Raw genomic sequence first — 13,376 nt, forward strand, 5'->3', positions numbered from 1 at the left:
TTGCACCATATCTCTCGCACACAGGCACCTGTTTACATCGCATCCTCGGTAGTATAGTGGTTAGTATCCCCGCCTGTCACGCGGGAGACCGGGGTTCGATTCCCCGCCGGGGAGATGCGATTTTTATCTCACAAACCTGTTCGAGTGTTGCGCGTATGGGGGTCGTAAGAGCATTAACTTTGCGATCAAGGAGTGTAGTTGGTGCAAAATCTTAAAAAATGCTACATCTTAGGAAGTGGTTCTCGCATTCTTCACACTTCAGAATTACTGGGTTTGCTGTTAACGCTGAATCAAGGCACCCCAGCCGACGCTGTGGGCGTAATAATCGAGCTCGACACAGTCTGCAAAAGAAATAATTTTAGCAGAGCGTGGTTTCGATCCACGGACCTCTGGGTTATGGGCCCAGCACGCTTCCACTGCGCCACTCTGCTGGCTGGGGTTGCGCTGGCTCTTCGCCACGTGACGTGGGACACTTGGAAAGCGTTGTCTGCGTCGCTTTCACACGCCTGTACTTAATTGCGTATCATCTCCCACAGCTCTCAGCTTGACTTGTCTCGACTTTGCTCGACTGACGCTACGCTGACGCTTGCAGGCTGCGATATTTACCACGATTGACTCGACATGCAGCTGCGAGATGCACAGGAGTAACAAAGCACTCCGCGATGCGTCGACATACGAAATCCACTGCCCAGCTACGCGTCGGCAACCAACAAAATGCCGACCCTGCCAGGATTCGAACCTGGAATCTTCTGATCCATAGTCAGACGCGTTATCCGTTGCGCCACAGGGCCAGTGGCAGCATTTCTTTCTACGAGGCAAGTGCAATTGGCGAAGAAACGTGTTCTCCATGGCTGAGCAAGCTCCCAAGGAAGGTACCTCTCGTCCAGCTGCGTGGCCGCAGTGCGCCTGCAGAGCTTAGAGCTTGCCACACATCTGCTCTCGCTGCTCGACAGGTAGCAGAAGGCAAGGCGCGCGTTTTCCCGCGTTTTCTCGACGACCAGAGCCGGTTGATGTGCATGTCAGCGTAGCATATGAAACAAGAATAGCACGAAGCATTGGTAGTCAGGTGCCAAAGTCGCAGTATGGCATCAGGTGGCGATCGTATGTTTCTGTGGCCACCACTGGTTTGCAGCAAAGTGAATACCGCTAACTGAGAACACTGTGTCGTAGCCCCAGTGGCGCAATTGGTTAGCGCACGGTACTTATAAGGCAGTAGCCGTGAGCAATGCCGGGGTTGTGAGTTCGAGCCTCACCTGGGGCATACTTTTATTTCTTAGCAGCTGTCTCTGACAGCAACAGGAGGCTAGGTTTGAGATGTATCAGCTATTTGAGTAACATAATTGTGTATTCGAGACGCTAGCTGCGTCTTCCTCGGTAGTATAGTGGTTAGTATCCCCGCCTGTCACGCGGGAGACCGGGGTTCGATTCCCCGCCGGGGAGGCACATCCGATTTTTAATTGCTGCTCTTTCACTCGCCGAACTTAGTGTAGGACGTTTGCGGCTACTTGCACCATATCTCTCGCACACAGGCACCTGTTTACATCGCATCCTCGGTAGTATAGTGGTTAGTATCCCCGCCTGTCACGCGGGAGACCGGGGTTGGATTCCCCGCCGGGGAGATGCGATTTTTATCTCACAAACCTGTTCGAGTGTTGCGCGTATGGGGGTCGTAAGAGCATTAACTTTGCGATCAAGGAGTGTAGTTGGTGCAAAATCTTAAAAAATGCTACATCTTAGGAAGTGGTTCTCGCATTCTTCACACTTCAGAATTACTGGGTTTGCTGTTAACGCTGAATCAAGGCACCCCAGCCGACGCTGTGGGCGTAATAATCGAGCTCGACACAGTCTGCAAAAGAAATAATTTTAGCAGAGCGTGGTTTCGATCCACGGACCTCTGGGTTATGGGCCCAGCACGCTTCCACTGCGCCACTCTGCTGGCTGGGGTTGCGCTGGCTCTTCGCCACGTGACGTGGGACACTTGGAAAGCGTTGTCTGCGTCGCTTTCACACGCCTGTACTTAATTGCGTATCATCTCCCACAGCTCTCAGCTTGACTTGTCTCGACTTTGCTCGACTGACGCTACGCTGACGCTTGCAGGCTGCGATATTTACCACGATTGACTCGACATGCAGCTGCGAGATGCACAGGAGTAACAAAGCACTCCGCGATGCGTCGACATACGAAATCCACTGCCCAGCTACGCGTCGGCAACCAACAAAATGCCGACCCTGCCAGGATTCGAACCTGGAATCTTCTGATCCGTAGTCAGACGCGTTATCCGTTGCGCCACAGGGCCAGTGGCAGCATTTCTTTCTACGAGGCAAGTGCAATTGGCGAAGAAACGTGTTCTCCATGGCTGAGCAAGCTCCCAAGGAAGGTACCTCTCGTCCAGCTGCGTGGCCGCAGTGCGCCTGCAGAGCTTAGAGCTTGCCACACATCTGCTCTCGCTGCTCGACAGGTAGCAGAAGGCAAGGCGCGCGTTTTCCCGCGTTTTCTCGACGACCAGAGCCGGTTGATGTGCATGTCAGCGTAGCATATGAAACAAGAATAGCACGAAGCATTGGTAGTCAGGTGCCAAAGTCGCAGTATGGCATCAGGTGGCGATCGTATGTTTCTGTGGCCACCACTGGTTTGCAGCAAAGTGAATACCGCTAACTGAGAACACTGTGTCGTAGCCCCAGTGGCGCAATTGGTTAGCGCACGGTACTTATAAGGCAGTAGCCGTGAGCAATGCCGGGGTTGTGAGTTCGAGCCTCACCTGGGGCATACTTTTATTTCTTAGCAGCTGTCTCTGACAGCAACAGGAGGCTAGGTTTGAGATGTATCAGCTATTTGAGTAACATAATTGTGTATTCGAGACGCTAGCTGCGTCTTCCTCGGTAGTATAGTGGTTAGTATCCCCGCCTGTCACGCGGGAGACCGGGGTTCGATTCCCCGCCGGGGAGGCACATCCGATTTTTAATTGCTGCTCTTTCACTCGCCGAACTTAGTGTAGGACGTTTGCGGCTACTTGCACCATATCTCTCGCACACAGGCACCTGTTTACATCGCATCCTCGGTAGTATAGTGGTTAGTATCCCCGCCTGTCACGCGGGAGACCGGGGTTCGATTCCCCGCCGGGGAGATGCGATTTTTATCTCACAAACCTGTTCGAGTGTTGCGCGTATGGGGGTCGTAAGAGCATTAACTTTGCGATCAAGGAGTGTAGTTGGTGCAAAATCTTAAAAAATGCTACATCTTAGGAAGTGGTTCTCGCATTCTTCACACTTCAGAATTACTGGGTTTGCTGTTAACGCTGAATCAAGGCACCCCAGCCGACGCTGTGGGCGTAATAATCGAGCTCGACACAGTCTGCAAAAGAAATAATTTTAGCAGAGCGTGGTTTCGATCCACGGACCTCTGGGTTATGGGCCCAGCACGCTTCCACTGCGCCACTCTGCTGGCTGGGGTTGCGCTGGCTCTTCGCCACGTGACGTGGGACACTTGGAAAGCGTTGTCTGCGTCGCTTTCACACGCCTGTACTTAATTGCGTATCATCTCCCACAGCTCTCAGCTTGACTTGTCTCGACTTTGCTCGACTGACGCTACGCTGACGCTTGCAGGCTGCGATATTTACCACGATTGACTCGACATGCAGCTGCGAGATGCACAGGAGTAACAAAGCACTCCGCGATGCGTCGACATACGAAATCCACTGCCCAGCTACGCGTCGGCAACCAACAAAATGCCGACCCTGCCAGGATTCGAACCTGGAATCTTCTGATCCGTAGTCAGACGCGTTATCCGTTGCGCCACAGGGCCAGTGGCAGCATTTCTTTCTACGAGGCAAGTGCAATTGGCGAAGAAACGTGTTCTCCATGGCTGAGCAAGCTCCCAAGGAAGGTACCTCTCGTCCAGCTGCGTGGCCGCAGTGCGCCTGCAGAGCTTAGAGCTTGCCACACATCTGCTCTCGCTGCTCGACAGGTAGCAGAAGGCAAGGCGCGCGTTTTCCCGCGTTTTCTCGACGACCAGAGCCGGTTGATGTGCATGTCAGCGTAGCATATGAAACAAGAATAGCACGAAGCATTGGTAGTCAGGTGCCAAAGTCGCAGTATGGCATCAGGTGGCGATCGTATGTTTCTGTGGCCACCACTGGTTTGCAGCAAAGTGAATACCGCTAACTGAGAACACTGTGTCGTAGCCCCAGTGGCGCAATTGGTTAGCGCACGGTACTTATAAGGCAGTAGCCGTGAGCAATGCCGGGGTTGTGAGTTCGAGCCTCACCTGGGGCATACTTTTATTTCTTAGCAGCTGTCTCTGACAGCAACAGGAGGCTAGGTTTGAGATGTATCAGCTATTTGAGTAACATAATTGTGTATTCGAGACGCTAGCTGCGTCTTCCTCGGTAGTATAGTGGTTAGTATCCCCGCCTGTCACGCGGGAGACCGGGGTTCGATTCCCCGCCGGGGAGGCACATCCGATTTTTAATTGCTGCTCTTTCACTCGCCGAACTTAGTGTAGGACGTTTGCGGCTACTTGCACCATATCTCTCGCACACAGGCACCTGTTTACATCGCATCCTCGGTAGTATAGTGGTTAGTATCCCCGCCTGTCACGCGGGAGACCGGGGTTCGATTCCCCGCCGGGGAGATGCGATTTTTATCTCACAAACCTGTTCGAGTGTTGCGCGTATGGGGGTCGTAAGAGCATTAACTTTGCGATCAAGGAGTGTAGTTGGTGCAAAATCTTAAAAAATGCTACATCTTAGGAAGTGGTTCTCGCATTCTTCACACTTCAGAATTACTGGGTTTGCTGTTAACGCTGAATCAAGGCACCCCAGCCGACGCTGTGGGCGTAATAATCGAGCTCGACACAGTCTGCAAAAGAAATAATTTTAGCAGAGCGTGGTTTCGATCCACGGACCTCTGGGTTATGGGCCCAGCACGCTTCCACTGCGCCACTCTGCTGGCTGGGGTTGCGCTGGCTCTTCGCCACGTGACGTGGGACACTTGGAAAGCGTTGTCTGCGTCGCTTTCACACGCCTGTACTTAATTGCGTATCATCTCCCACAGCTCTCAGCTTGACTTGTCTCGACTTTGCTCGACTGACGCTACGCTGACGCTTGCAGGCTGCGATATTTACCACGATTGACTCGACATGCAGCTGCGAGATGCACAGGAGTAACAAAGCACTCCGCGATGCGTCGACATACGAAATCCACTGCCCAGCTACGCGTCGGCAACCAACAAAATGCCGACCCTGCCAGGATTCGAACCTGGAATCTTCTGATCCGTAGTCAGACGCGTTATCCGTTGCGCCACAGGGCCAGTGGCAGCATTTCTTTCTACGAGGCAAGTGCAATTGGCGAAGAAACGTGTTCTCCATGGCTGAGCAAGCTCCCAAGGAAGGTACCTCTCGTCCAGCTGCGTGGCCGCAGTGCGCCTGCAGAGCTTAGAGCTTGCCACACATCTGCTCTCGCTGCTCGACAGGTAGCAGAAGGCAAGGCGCGCGTTTTCCCGCGTTTTCTCGACGACCAGAGCCGGTTGATGTGCATGTCAGCGTAGCATATGAAACAAGAATAGCACGAAGCATTGGTAGTCAGGTGCCAAAGTCGCAGTATGGCATCAGGTGGCGATCGTATGTTTCTGTGGCCACCACTGGTTTGCAGCAAAGTGAATACCGCTAACTGAGAACACTGTGTCGTAGCCCCAGTGGCGCAATTGGTTAGCGCACGGTACTTATAAGGCAGTAGCCGTGAGCAATGCCGGGGTTGTGAGTTCGAGCCTCACCTGGGGCATACTTTTATTTCTTAGCAGCTGTCTCTGACAGCAACAGGAGGCTAGGTTTGAGATGTATCAGCTATTTGAGTAACATAATTGTGTATTCGAGACGCTAGCTGCGTCTTCCTCGGTAGTATAGTGGTTAGTATCCCCGCCTGTCACGCGGGAGACCGGGGTTCGATTCCCCGCCGGGGAGGCACATCCGATTTTTAATTGCTGCTCTTTCACTCGCCGAACTTAGTGTAGGACGTTTGCGGCTACTTGCACCATATCTCTCGCACACAGGCACCTGTTTACATCGCATCCTCGGTAGTATAGTGGTTAGTATCCCCGCCTGTCACGCGGGAGACCGGGGTTCGATTCCCCGCCGGGGAGATGCGATTTTTATCTCACAAACCTGTTCGAGTGTTGCGCGTATGGGGGTCGTAAGAGCATTAACTTTGCGATCAAGGAGTGTAGTTGGTGCAAAATCTTAAAAAATGCTACATCTTAGGAAGTGGTTCTCGCATTCTTCACACTTCAGAATTACTGGGTTTGCTGTTAACGCTGAATCAAGGCACCCCAGCCGACGCTGTGGGCGTAATAATCGAGCTCGACACAGTCTGCAAAAGAAATAATTTTAGCAGAGCGTGGTTTCGATCCACGGACCTCTGGGTTATGGGCCCAGCACGCTTCCACTGCGCCACTCTGCTGGCTGGGGTTGCGCTGGCTCTTCGCCACGTGACGTGGGACACTTGGAAAGCGTTGTCTGCGTCGCTTTCACACGCCTGTACTTAATTGCGTATCATCTCCCACAGCTCTCAGCTTGACTTGTCTCGACTTTGCTCGACTGACGCTACGCTGACGCTTGCAGGCTGCGATATTTACCACGATTGACTCGACATGCAGCTGCGAGATGCACAGGAGTAACAAAGCACTCCGCGATGCGTCGACATACGAAATCCACTGCCCAGCTACGCGTCGGCAACCAACAAAATGCCGACCCTGCCAGGATTCGAACCTGGAATCTTCTGATCCGTAGTCAGACGCGTTATCCGTTGCGCCACAGGGCCAGTGGCAGCATTTCTTTCTACGAGGCAAGTGCAATTGGCGAAGAAACGTGTTCTCCATGGCTGAGCAAGCTCCCAAGGAAGGTACCTCTCGTCCAGCTGCGTGGCCGCAGTGCGCCTGCAGAGCTTAGAGCTTGCCACACATCTGCTCTCGCTGCTCGACAGGTAGCAGAAGGCAAGGCGCGCGTTTTCCCGCGTTTTCTCGACGACCAGAGCCGGTTGATGTGCATGTCAGCGTAGCATATGAAACAAGAATAGCACGAAGCATTGGTAGTCAGGTGCCAAAGTCGCAGTATGGCATCAGGTGGCGATCGTATGTTTCTGTGGCCACCACTGGTTTGCAGCAAAGTGAATACCGCTAACTGAGAACACTGTGTCGTAGCCCCAGTGGCGCAATTGGTTAGCGCACGGTACTTATAAGGCAGTAGCCGTGAGCAATGCCGGGGTTGTGAGTTCGAGCCTCACCTGGGGCATACTTTTATTTCTTAGCAGCTGTCTCTGACAGCAACAGGAGGCTAGGTTTGAGATGTATCAGCTATTTGAGTAACATAATTGTGTATTCGAGACGCTAGCTGCGTCTTCCTCGGTAGTATAGTGGTTAGTATCCCCGCCTGTCACGCGGGAGACCGGGGTTCGATTCCCCGCCGGGGAGGCACATCCGATTTTTAATTGCTGCTCTTTCACTCGCCGAACTTAGTGTAGGACGTTTGCGGCTACTTGCACCATATCTCTCGCACACAGGCACCTGTTTACATCGCATCCTCGGTAGTATAGTGGTTAGTATCCCCGCCTGTCACGCGGGAGACCGGGGTTCGATTCCCCGCCGGGGAGATGCGATTTTTATCTCACAAACCTGTTCGAGTGTTGCGCGTATGGGGGTCGTAAGAGCATTAACTTTGCGATCAAGGAGTGTAGTTGGTGCAAAATCTTAAAAAATGCTACATCTTAGGAAGTGGTTCTCGCATTCTTCACACTTCAGAATTACTGGGTTTGCTGTTAACGCTGAATCAAGGCACCCCAGCCGACGCTGTGGGCGTAATAATCGAGCTCGACACAGTCTGCAAAAGAAATAATTTTAGCAGAGCGTGGTTTCGATCCACGGACCTCTGGGTTATGGGCCCAGCACGCTTCCACTGCGCCACTCTGCTGGCTGGGGTTGCGCTGGCTCTTCGCCACGTGACGTGGGACACTTGGAAAGCGTTGTCTGCGTCGCTTTCACACGCCTGTACTTAATTGCGTATCATCTCCCACAGCTCTCAGCTTGACTTGTCTCGACTTTGCTCGACTGACGCTACGCTGACGCTTGCAGGCTGCGATATTTACCACGATTGACTCGACATGCAGCTGCGAGATGCACAGGAGTAACAAAGCACTCCGCGATGCGTCGACATACGAAATCCACTGCCCAGCTACGCGTCGGCAACCAACAAAATGCCGACCCTGCCAGGATTCGAACCTGGAATCTTCTGATCCGTAGTCAGACGCGTTATCCGTTGCGCCACAGGGCCAGTGGCAGCATTTCTTTCTACGAGGCAAGTGCAATTGGCGAAGAAACGTGTTCTCCATGGCTGAGCAAGCTCCCAAGGAAGGTACCTCTCGTCCAGCTGCGTGGCCGCAGTGCGCCTGCAGAGCTTAGAGCTTGCCACACATCTGCTCTCGCTGCTCGACAGGTAGCAGAAGGCAAGGCGCGCGTTTTCCCGCGTTTTCTCGACGACCAGAGCCGGTTGATGTGCATGTCAGCGTAGCATATGAAACAAGAATAGCACGAAGCATTGGTAGTCAGGTGCCAAAGTCGCAGTATGGCATCAGGTGGCGATCGTATGTTTCTGTGGCCACCACTGGTTTGCAGCAAAGTGAATACCGCTAACTGAGAACACTGTGTCGTAGCCCCAGTGGCGCAATTGGTTAGCGCACGGTACTTATAAGGCAGTAGCCGTGAGCAATGCCGGGGTTGTGAGTTCGAGCCTCACCTGGGGCATACTTTTATTTCTTAGCAGCTGTCTCTGACAGCAACAGGAGGCTAGGTTTGAGATGTATCAGCTATTTGAGTAACATAATTGTGTATTCGAGACGCTAGCTGCGTCTTCCTCGGTAGTATAGTGGTTAGTATCCCCGCCTGTCACGCGGGAGACCGGGGTTCGATTCCCCGCCGGGGAGGCACATCCGATTTTTAATTGCTGCTCTTTCACTCGCCGAACTTAGTGTAGGACGTTTGCGGCTACTTGCACCATATCTCTCGCACACAGGCACCTGTTTACATCGCATCCTCGGTAGTATAGTGGTTAGTATCCCCGCCTGTCACGCGGGAGACCGGGGTTCGATTCCCCGCCGGGGAGATGCGATTTTTATCTCACAAACCTGTTCGAGTGTTGCGCGTATGGGGGTCGTAAGAGCATTAACTTTGCGATCAAGGAGTGTAGTTGGTGCAAAATCTTAAAAAATGCTACATCTTAGGAAGTGGTTCTCGCATTCTTCACACTTCAGAATTACTGGGTTTGCTGTTAACGCTGAATCAAGGCACCCCAGCCGACGCTGTGGGCGTAATAATCGAGCTCGACACAGTCTGCAAAAGAAATAATTTTAGCAGAGCGTGGTTTCGATCCACGGACCTCTGGGTTATGGGCCCAGCACGCTTCCACTGCGCCACTCTGCTGGCTGGGGTTGCGCTGGCTCTTCGCCACGTGACGTGGGACACTTGGAAAGCGTTGTCTGCGTCGCTTTCACACGCCTGTACTTAATTGCGTATCATCTCCCACAGCTCTCAGCTTGACTTGTCTCGACTTTGCTCGACTGACGCTACGCTGACGCTTGCAGGCTGCGATATTTACCACGATTGACTCGACATGCAGCTGCGAGATGCACAGGAGTAACAAAGCACTCCGCGATGCGTCGACATACGAAATCCACTGCCCAGCTACGCGTCGGCAACCAACAAAATGCCGACCCTGCCAGGATTCGAACCTGGAATCTTCTGATCCGTAGTCAGACGCGTTATCCGTTGCGCCACAGGGCCAGTGGCAGCATTTCTTTCTACGAGGCAAGTGCAATTGGCGAAGAAACGTGTTCTCCATGGCTGAGCAAGCTCCCAAGGAAGGTACCTCTCGTCCAGCTGCGTGGCCGCAGTGCGCCTGCAGAGCTTAGAGCTTGCCACACATCTGCTCTCGCTGCTCGACAGGTAGCAGAAGGCAAGGCGCGCGTTTTCCCGCGTTTTCTCGACGACCAGAGCCGGTTGATGTGCATGTCAGCGTAGCATATGAAACAAGAATAGCACGAAGCATTGGTAGTCAGGTGCCAAAGTCGCAGTATGGCATCAGGTGGCGATCGTATGTTTCTGTGGCCACCACTGGTTTGCAGCAAAGTGAATACCGCTAACTGAGAACACTGTGTCGTAGCCCCAGTGGCGCAATTGGTTAGCGCACGGTACTTATAAGGCAGTAGCCGTGAGCAATGCCGGGGTTGTGAGTTCGAGCCTCACCTGGGGCATACTTTTATTTCTTAGCAGCTGTCTCTGACAGCAACAGGAGGCTAGGTTTGAGATGTATCAGCTATTTGAGTAACATAATTGTGTATTCGAGACGCTAGCTGCGTCTTCCTCGGTAGTATAGTGGTTAGTATCCCCGCCTGTCACGCGGGAGACCGGGGTTCGATTCCCCGCCGGGGAGGCACATCCGATTTTTAATTGCTGCTCTTTCACTCGCCGAACTTAGTGTAGGACGTTTGCGGCTACTTGCACCATATCTCTCGCACACAGGCACCTGTTTACATCGCATCCTCGGTAGTATAGTGGTTAGTATCCCCGCCTGTCACGCGGGAGACCGGGGTTCGATTCCCCGCCGGGGAGATGCGATTTTTATCTCACAAACCTGTTCGAGTGTTGCGCGTATGGGGGTCGTAAGAGCATTAACTTTGCGATCAAGGAGTGTAGTTGGTGCAAAATCTTAAAAAATGCTACATCTTAGGAAGTGGTTCTCGCATTCTTCACACTTCAGAATTACTGGGTTTGCTGTTAACGCTGAATCAAGGCACCCCAGCCGACGCTGTGGGCGTAATAATCGAGCTCGACACAGTCTGCAAAAGAAATAATTTTAGCAGAGCGTGGTTTCGATCCACGGACCTCTGGGTTATGGGCCCAGCACGCTTCCACTGCGCCACTCTGCTGGCTGGGGTTGCGCTGGCTCTTCGCCACGTGACGTGGGACACTTGGAAAGCGTTGTCTGCGTCGCTTTCACACGCCTGTACTTAATTGCGTATCATCTCCCACAGCTCTCAGCTTGACTTGTCTCGACTTTGCTCGACTGACGCTACGCTGACGCTTGCAGGCTGCGATATTTACCACGATTGACTCGACATGCAGCTGCGAGATGCACAGGAGTAACAAAGCACTCCGCGATGCGTCGACATACGAAATCCACTGCCCAGCTACGCGTCGGCAACCAACAAAATGCCGACCCTGCCAGGATTCGAACCTGGAATCTTCTGATCCGTAGTCAGACGCGTTATCCGTTGCGCCACAGGGCCAGTGGCAGCATTTCTTTCTACGAGGCAAGTGCAATTGGCGAAGAAACGTGTTCTCCATGGCTGAGCAAGCTCCCAAGGAAGGTACCTCTCGTCCAGCTGCGTGGCCGCAGTGCGCCTGCAGAGCTTAGAGCTTGCCACACATCTGCTCTCGCTGCTCGACAGGTAGCAGAAGGCAAGGCGCGCGTTTTCCCGCGTTTTCTCGACGACCAGAGCCGGTTGATGTGCATGTCAGCGTAGCATATGAAACAAGAATAGCACGAAGCATTGGTAGTCAGGTGCCAAAGTCGCAGTATGGCATCAGGTGGCGATCGTATGTTTCTGTGGCCACCACTGGTTTGCAGCAAAGTGAATACCGCTAACTGAGAACACTGTGTCGTAGCCCCAGTGGCGCAATTGGTTAGCGCACGGTACTTATAAGGCAGTAGCCGTGAGCAATGCCGGGGTTGTGAGTTCGAGCCTCACCTGGGGCATACTTTTATTTCTTAGCAGCTGTCTCTGACAGCAACAGGAGGCTAGGTTTGAGATGTATCAGCTATTTGAGTAACATAATTGTGTATTCGAGACGCTAGCTGCGTCTTCCTCGGTAGTATAGTGGTTAGTATCCCCGCCTGTCACGCGGGAGACCGGGGTTCGATTCCCCGCCGGGGAGGCACATCCGATTTTTAATTGCTGCTCTTTCACTCGCCGAACTTAGTGTAGGACGTTTGCGGCTACTTGCACCATATCTCTCGCACACAGGCACCTGTTTACATCGCATCCTCGGTAGTATAGTGGTTAGTATCCCCGCCTGTCACGCGGGAGACCGGGGTTCGATTCCCCGCCGGGGAGATGCGATTTTTATCTCACAAACCTGTTCGAGTGTTGCGCGTATGGGGGTCGTAAGAGCATTAACTTTGCGATCAAGGAGTGTAGTTGGTGCAAAATCTTAAAAAATGCTACATCTTAGGAAGTGGTTCTCGCATTCTTCACACTTCAGAATTACTGGGTTTGCTGTTAACGCTGAATCAAGGCACCCCAGCCGACGCTGTGGGCGTAATAATCGAGCTCGACACAGTCTGCAAAAGAAATAATTTTAGCAGAGCGTGGTTTCGATCCACGGACCTCTGGGTTATGGGCCCAGCACGCTTCCACTGCGCCACTCTGCTGGCTGGGGTTGCGCTGGCTCTTCGCCACGTGACGTGGGACACTTGGAAAGCGTTGTCTGCGTCGCTTTCACACGCCTGTACTTAATTGCGTATCATCTCCCACAGCTCTCAGCTTGACTTGTCTCGACTTTGCTCGACTGACGCTACGCTGACGCTTGCAGGCTGCGATATTTACCACGATTGACTCGACATGCAGCTGCGAGATGCACAGGAGTAACAAAGCACTCCGCGATGCGTCGACATACGAAATCCACTGCCCAGCTACGCGTCGGCAACCAACAAAATGCCGACCCTGCCAGGATTCGAACCTGGAATCTTCTGATCCGTAGTCAGACGCGTTATCCGTTGCGCCACAGGGCCAGTGGCAGCATTTCTTTCTACGAGGCAAGTGCAATTGGCGAAGAAACGTGTTCTCCATGGCTGAGCAAGCTCCCAAGGAAGGTACCTCTCGTCCAGCTGCGTGGCCGCAGTGCGCCTGCAGAGCTTAGAGCTTGCCACACATCTGCTCTCGCTGCTCGACAGGTAGCAGAAGGCAAGGCGCGCGTTTTCCCGCGTTTTCTCGACGACCAGAGCCGGTTGATGTGCATGTCAGCGTAGCATATGAAACAAGAATAGCACGAAGCATTGGTAGTCAGGTGCCAAAGTCGCAGTATGGCATCAGGTGGCGATCGTATGTTTCTGTGGCCACCACTGGTTTGCAGCAAAGTGAATACCGCTAACTGAGAACACTGTGTCGTAGCCCCAGTGGCGCAATTGGTTAGCGCACGGTACTTATAAGGCAGTAGCCGTGAGCAATGCCGGGGTTGTGAGTTCGAGCCTCACCTGGGGCATACTTTTATTTCTTAGCAGCTGTCTCTGACAGCAACAGGAGGCTAGGTTTGAGATGTATCAGCTATTTGAGTAAC

General features: G+C 53.0%; 44 non-coding genes across 44 annotated transcripts; 26 read left to right on the top strand and 18 right to left on the bottom strand.

The window, feature by feature from the left end:
• The first annotated feature begins 42 nt into the window (after positions 1–42).
• Trnad-guc lies at positions 43–114 on the top strand. The gene has a single exon. It is a non-coding gene; the product is annotated as a tRNA-Asp (tRNA).
• A 245-nt stretch (positions 115–359) lies between these two features.
• On the bottom strand, positions 360–431 carry Trnam-cau. Its single transcript has one exon. It is a non-coding gene; the product is annotated as a tRNA-Met (tRNA).
• Positions 432–718: 287 nt separating this feature from the next.
• Positions 719–791, bottom strand: Trnah-aug. The gene has a single exon. It is a non-coding gene; the product is annotated as a tRNA-His (tRNA).
• A 378-nt stretch (positions 792–1,169) lies between these two features.
• Trnai-uau lies at positions 1,170–1,261 on the top strand. Its single transcript is given in 2 exon segments — positions 1,170–1,207; positions 1,226–1,261. It is a non-coding gene; the product is annotated as a tRNA-Ile (tRNA).
• A 107-nt stretch (positions 1,262–1,368) lies between these two features.
• On the top strand, positions 1,369–1,440 carry Trnad-guc. The gene has a single exon. It is a non-coding gene; the product is annotated as a tRNA-Asp (tRNA).
• A 107-nt stretch (positions 1,441–1,547) lies between these two features.
• Trnad-guc lies at positions 1,548–1,619 on the top strand. Its single transcript has one exon. It is a non-coding gene; the product is annotated as a tRNA-Asp (tRNA).
• Positions 1,620–1,864: 245 nt separating this feature from the next.
• Trnam-cau lies at positions 1,865–1,936 on the bottom strand. Its single transcript has one exon. It is a non-coding gene; the product is annotated as a tRNA-Met (tRNA).
• A 287-nt stretch (positions 1,937–2,223) lies between these two features.
• Positions 2,224–2,296, bottom strand: Trnar-acg. The gene has a single exon. It is a non-coding gene; the product is annotated as a tRNA-Arg (tRNA).
• A 378-nt stretch (positions 2,297–2,674) lies between these two features.
• On the top strand, positions 2,675–2,766 carry Trnai-uau. The gene is given in 2 exon segments: positions 2,675–2,712; positions 2,731–2,766. It is a non-coding gene; the product is annotated as a tRNA-Ile (tRNA).
• Positions 2,767–2,873: 107 nt separating this feature from the next.
• On the top strand, positions 2,874–2,945 carry Trnad-guc. Its single transcript has one exon. It is a non-coding gene; the product is annotated as a tRNA-Asp (tRNA).
• Positions 2,946–3,052: 107 nt separating this feature from the next.
• On the top strand, positions 3,053–3,124 carry Trnad-guc. Its single transcript has one exon. It is a non-coding gene; the product is annotated as a tRNA-Asp (tRNA).
• Positions 3,125–3,369: 245 nt separating this feature from the next.
• On the bottom strand, positions 3,370–3,441 carry Trnam-cau. The gene has a single exon. It is a non-coding gene; the product is annotated as a tRNA-Met (tRNA).
• A 287-nt stretch (positions 3,442–3,728) lies between these two features.
• Trnar-acg lies at positions 3,729–3,801 on the bottom strand. The gene has a single exon. It is a non-coding gene; the product is annotated as a tRNA-Arg (tRNA).
• A 378-nt stretch (positions 3,802–4,179) lies between these two features.
• On the top strand, positions 4,180–4,271 carry Trnai-uau. The gene is given in 2 exon segments: positions 4,180–4,217; positions 4,236–4,271. It is a non-coding gene; the product is annotated as a tRNA-Ile (tRNA).
• A 107-nt stretch (positions 4,272–4,378) lies between these two features.
• On the top strand, positions 4,379–4,450 carry Trnad-guc. The gene has a single exon. It is a non-coding gene; the product is annotated as a tRNA-Asp (tRNA).
• A 107-nt stretch (positions 4,451–4,557) lies between these two features.
• Trnad-guc lies at positions 4,558–4,629 on the top strand. The gene has a single exon. It is a non-coding gene; the product is annotated as a tRNA-Asp (tRNA).
• Positions 4,630–4,874: 245 nt separating this feature from the next.
• On the bottom strand, positions 4,875–4,946 carry Trnam-cau. Its single transcript has one exon. It is a non-coding gene; the product is annotated as a tRNA-Met (tRNA).
• A 287-nt stretch (positions 4,947–5,233) lies between these two features.
• On the bottom strand, positions 5,234–5,306 carry Trnar-acg. Its single transcript has one exon. It is a non-coding gene; the product is annotated as a tRNA-Arg (tRNA).
• A 378-nt stretch (positions 5,307–5,684) lies between these two features.
• Positions 5,685–5,776, top strand: Trnai-uau. Its single transcript is given in 2 exon segments — positions 5,685–5,722; positions 5,741–5,776. It is a non-coding gene; the product is annotated as a tRNA-Ile (tRNA).
• Positions 5,777–5,883: 107 nt separating this feature from the next.
• Positions 5,884–5,955, top strand: Trnad-guc. Its single transcript has one exon. It is a non-coding gene; the product is annotated as a tRNA-Asp (tRNA).
• A 107-nt stretch (positions 5,956–6,062) lies between these two features.
• Trnad-guc lies at positions 6,063–6,134 on the top strand. Its single transcript has one exon. It is a non-coding gene; the product is annotated as a tRNA-Asp (tRNA).
• Positions 6,135–6,379: 245 nt separating this feature from the next.
• On the bottom strand, positions 6,380–6,451 carry Trnam-cau. Its single transcript has one exon. It is a non-coding gene; the product is annotated as a tRNA-Met (tRNA).
• Positions 6,452–6,738: 287 nt separating this feature from the next.
• On the bottom strand, positions 6,739–6,811 carry Trnar-acg. The gene has a single exon. It is a non-coding gene; the product is annotated as a tRNA-Arg (tRNA).
• Positions 6,812–7,189: 378 nt separating this feature from the next.
• On the top strand, positions 7,190–7,281 carry Trnai-uau. Its single transcript is given in 2 exon segments — positions 7,190–7,227; positions 7,246–7,281. It is a non-coding gene; the product is annotated as a tRNA-Ile (tRNA).
• A 107-nt stretch (positions 7,282–7,388) lies between these two features.
• Trnad-guc lies at positions 7,389–7,460 on the top strand. The gene has a single exon. It is a non-coding gene; the product is annotated as a tRNA-Asp (tRNA).
• A 107-nt stretch (positions 7,461–7,567) lies between these two features.
• On the top strand, positions 7,568–7,639 carry Trnad-guc. The gene has a single exon. It is a non-coding gene; the product is annotated as a tRNA-Asp (tRNA).
• Positions 7,640–7,884: 245 nt separating this feature from the next.
• Trnam-cau lies at positions 7,885–7,956 on the bottom strand. The gene has a single exon. It is a non-coding gene; the product is annotated as a tRNA-Met (tRNA).
• Positions 7,957–8,243: 287 nt separating this feature from the next.
• Positions 8,244–8,316, bottom strand: Trnar-acg. The gene has a single exon. It is a non-coding gene; the product is annotated as a tRNA-Arg (tRNA).
• Positions 8,317–8,694: 378 nt separating this feature from the next.
• Trnai-uau lies at positions 8,695–8,786 on the top strand. Its single transcript is given in 2 exon segments — positions 8,695–8,732; positions 8,751–8,786. It is a non-coding gene; the product is annotated as a tRNA-Ile (tRNA).
• A 107-nt stretch (positions 8,787–8,893) lies between these two features.
• On the top strand, positions 8,894–8,965 carry Trnad-guc. The gene has a single exon. It is a non-coding gene; the product is annotated as a tRNA-Asp (tRNA).
• A 107-nt stretch (positions 8,966–9,072) lies between these two features.
• Trnad-guc lies at positions 9,073–9,144 on the top strand. Its single transcript has one exon. It is a non-coding gene; the product is annotated as a tRNA-Asp (tRNA).
• A 245-nt stretch (positions 9,145–9,389) lies between these two features.
• Positions 9,390–9,461, bottom strand: Trnam-cau. The gene has a single exon. It is a non-coding gene; the product is annotated as a tRNA-Met (tRNA).
• Positions 9,462–9,748: 287 nt separating this feature from the next.
• Trnar-acg lies at positions 9,749–9,821 on the bottom strand. Its single transcript has one exon. It is a non-coding gene; the product is annotated as a tRNA-Arg (tRNA).
• Positions 9,822–10,199: 378 nt separating this feature from the next.
• On the top strand, positions 10,200–10,291 carry Trnai-uau. The gene is given in 2 exon segments: positions 10,200–10,237; positions 10,256–10,291. It is a non-coding gene; the product is annotated as a tRNA-Ile (tRNA).
• A 107-nt stretch (positions 10,292–10,398) lies between these two features.
• Trnad-guc lies at positions 10,399–10,470 on the top strand. The gene has a single exon. It is a non-coding gene; the product is annotated as a tRNA-Asp (tRNA).
• A 107-nt stretch (positions 10,471–10,577) lies between these two features.
• Trnad-guc lies at positions 10,578–10,649 on the top strand. The gene has a single exon. It is a non-coding gene; the product is annotated as a tRNA-Asp (tRNA).
• Positions 10,650–10,894: 245 nt separating this feature from the next.
• Trnam-cau lies at positions 10,895–10,966 on the bottom strand. Its single transcript has one exon. It is a non-coding gene; the product is annotated as a tRNA-Met (tRNA).
• A 287-nt stretch (positions 10,967–11,253) lies between these two features.
• Positions 11,254–11,326, bottom strand: Trnar-acg. Its single transcript has one exon. It is a non-coding gene; the product is annotated as a tRNA-Arg (tRNA).
• Positions 11,327–11,704: 378 nt separating this feature from the next.
• Positions 11,705–11,796, top strand: Trnai-uau. Its single transcript is given in 2 exon segments — positions 11,705–11,742; positions 11,761–11,796. It is a non-coding gene; the product is annotated as a tRNA-Ile (tRNA).
• A 107-nt stretch (positions 11,797–11,903) lies between these two features.
• On the top strand, positions 11,904–11,975 carry Trnad-guc. The gene has a single exon. It is a non-coding gene; the product is annotated as a tRNA-Asp (tRNA).
• A 107-nt stretch (positions 11,976–12,082) lies between these two features.
• Trnad-guc lies at positions 12,083–12,154 on the top strand. The gene has a single exon. It is a non-coding gene; the product is annotated as a tRNA-Asp (tRNA).
• A 245-nt stretch (positions 12,155–12,399) lies between these two features.
• Positions 12,400–12,471, bottom strand: Trnam-cau. The gene has a single exon. It is a non-coding gene; the product is annotated as a tRNA-Met (tRNA).
• A 287-nt stretch (positions 12,472–12,758) lies between these two features.
• Positions 12,759–12,831, bottom strand: Trnar-acg. Its single transcript has one exon. It is a non-coding gene; the product is annotated as a tRNA-Arg (tRNA).
• Positions 12,832–13,209: 378 nt separating this feature from the next.
• Trnai-uau lies at positions 13,210–13,301 on the top strand. Its single transcript is given in 2 exon segments — positions 13,210–13,247; positions 13,266–13,301. It is a non-coding gene; the product is annotated as a tRNA-Ile (tRNA).
• The last annotated feature ends 75 nt before the right edge of the window (positions 13,302–13,376 follow it).

This window comes from Schistocerca americana, chromosome 8 (genome assembly GCF_021461395.2).
Source record: "Schistocerca americana isolate TAMUIC-IGC-003095 chromosome 8, iqSchAmer2.1, whole genome shotgun sequence".
In the NCBI taxonomy this organism is placed as follows: domain Eukaryota; kingdom Metazoa; phylum Arthropoda; class Insecta; order Orthoptera; family Acrididae; genus Schistocerca; species Schistocerca americana.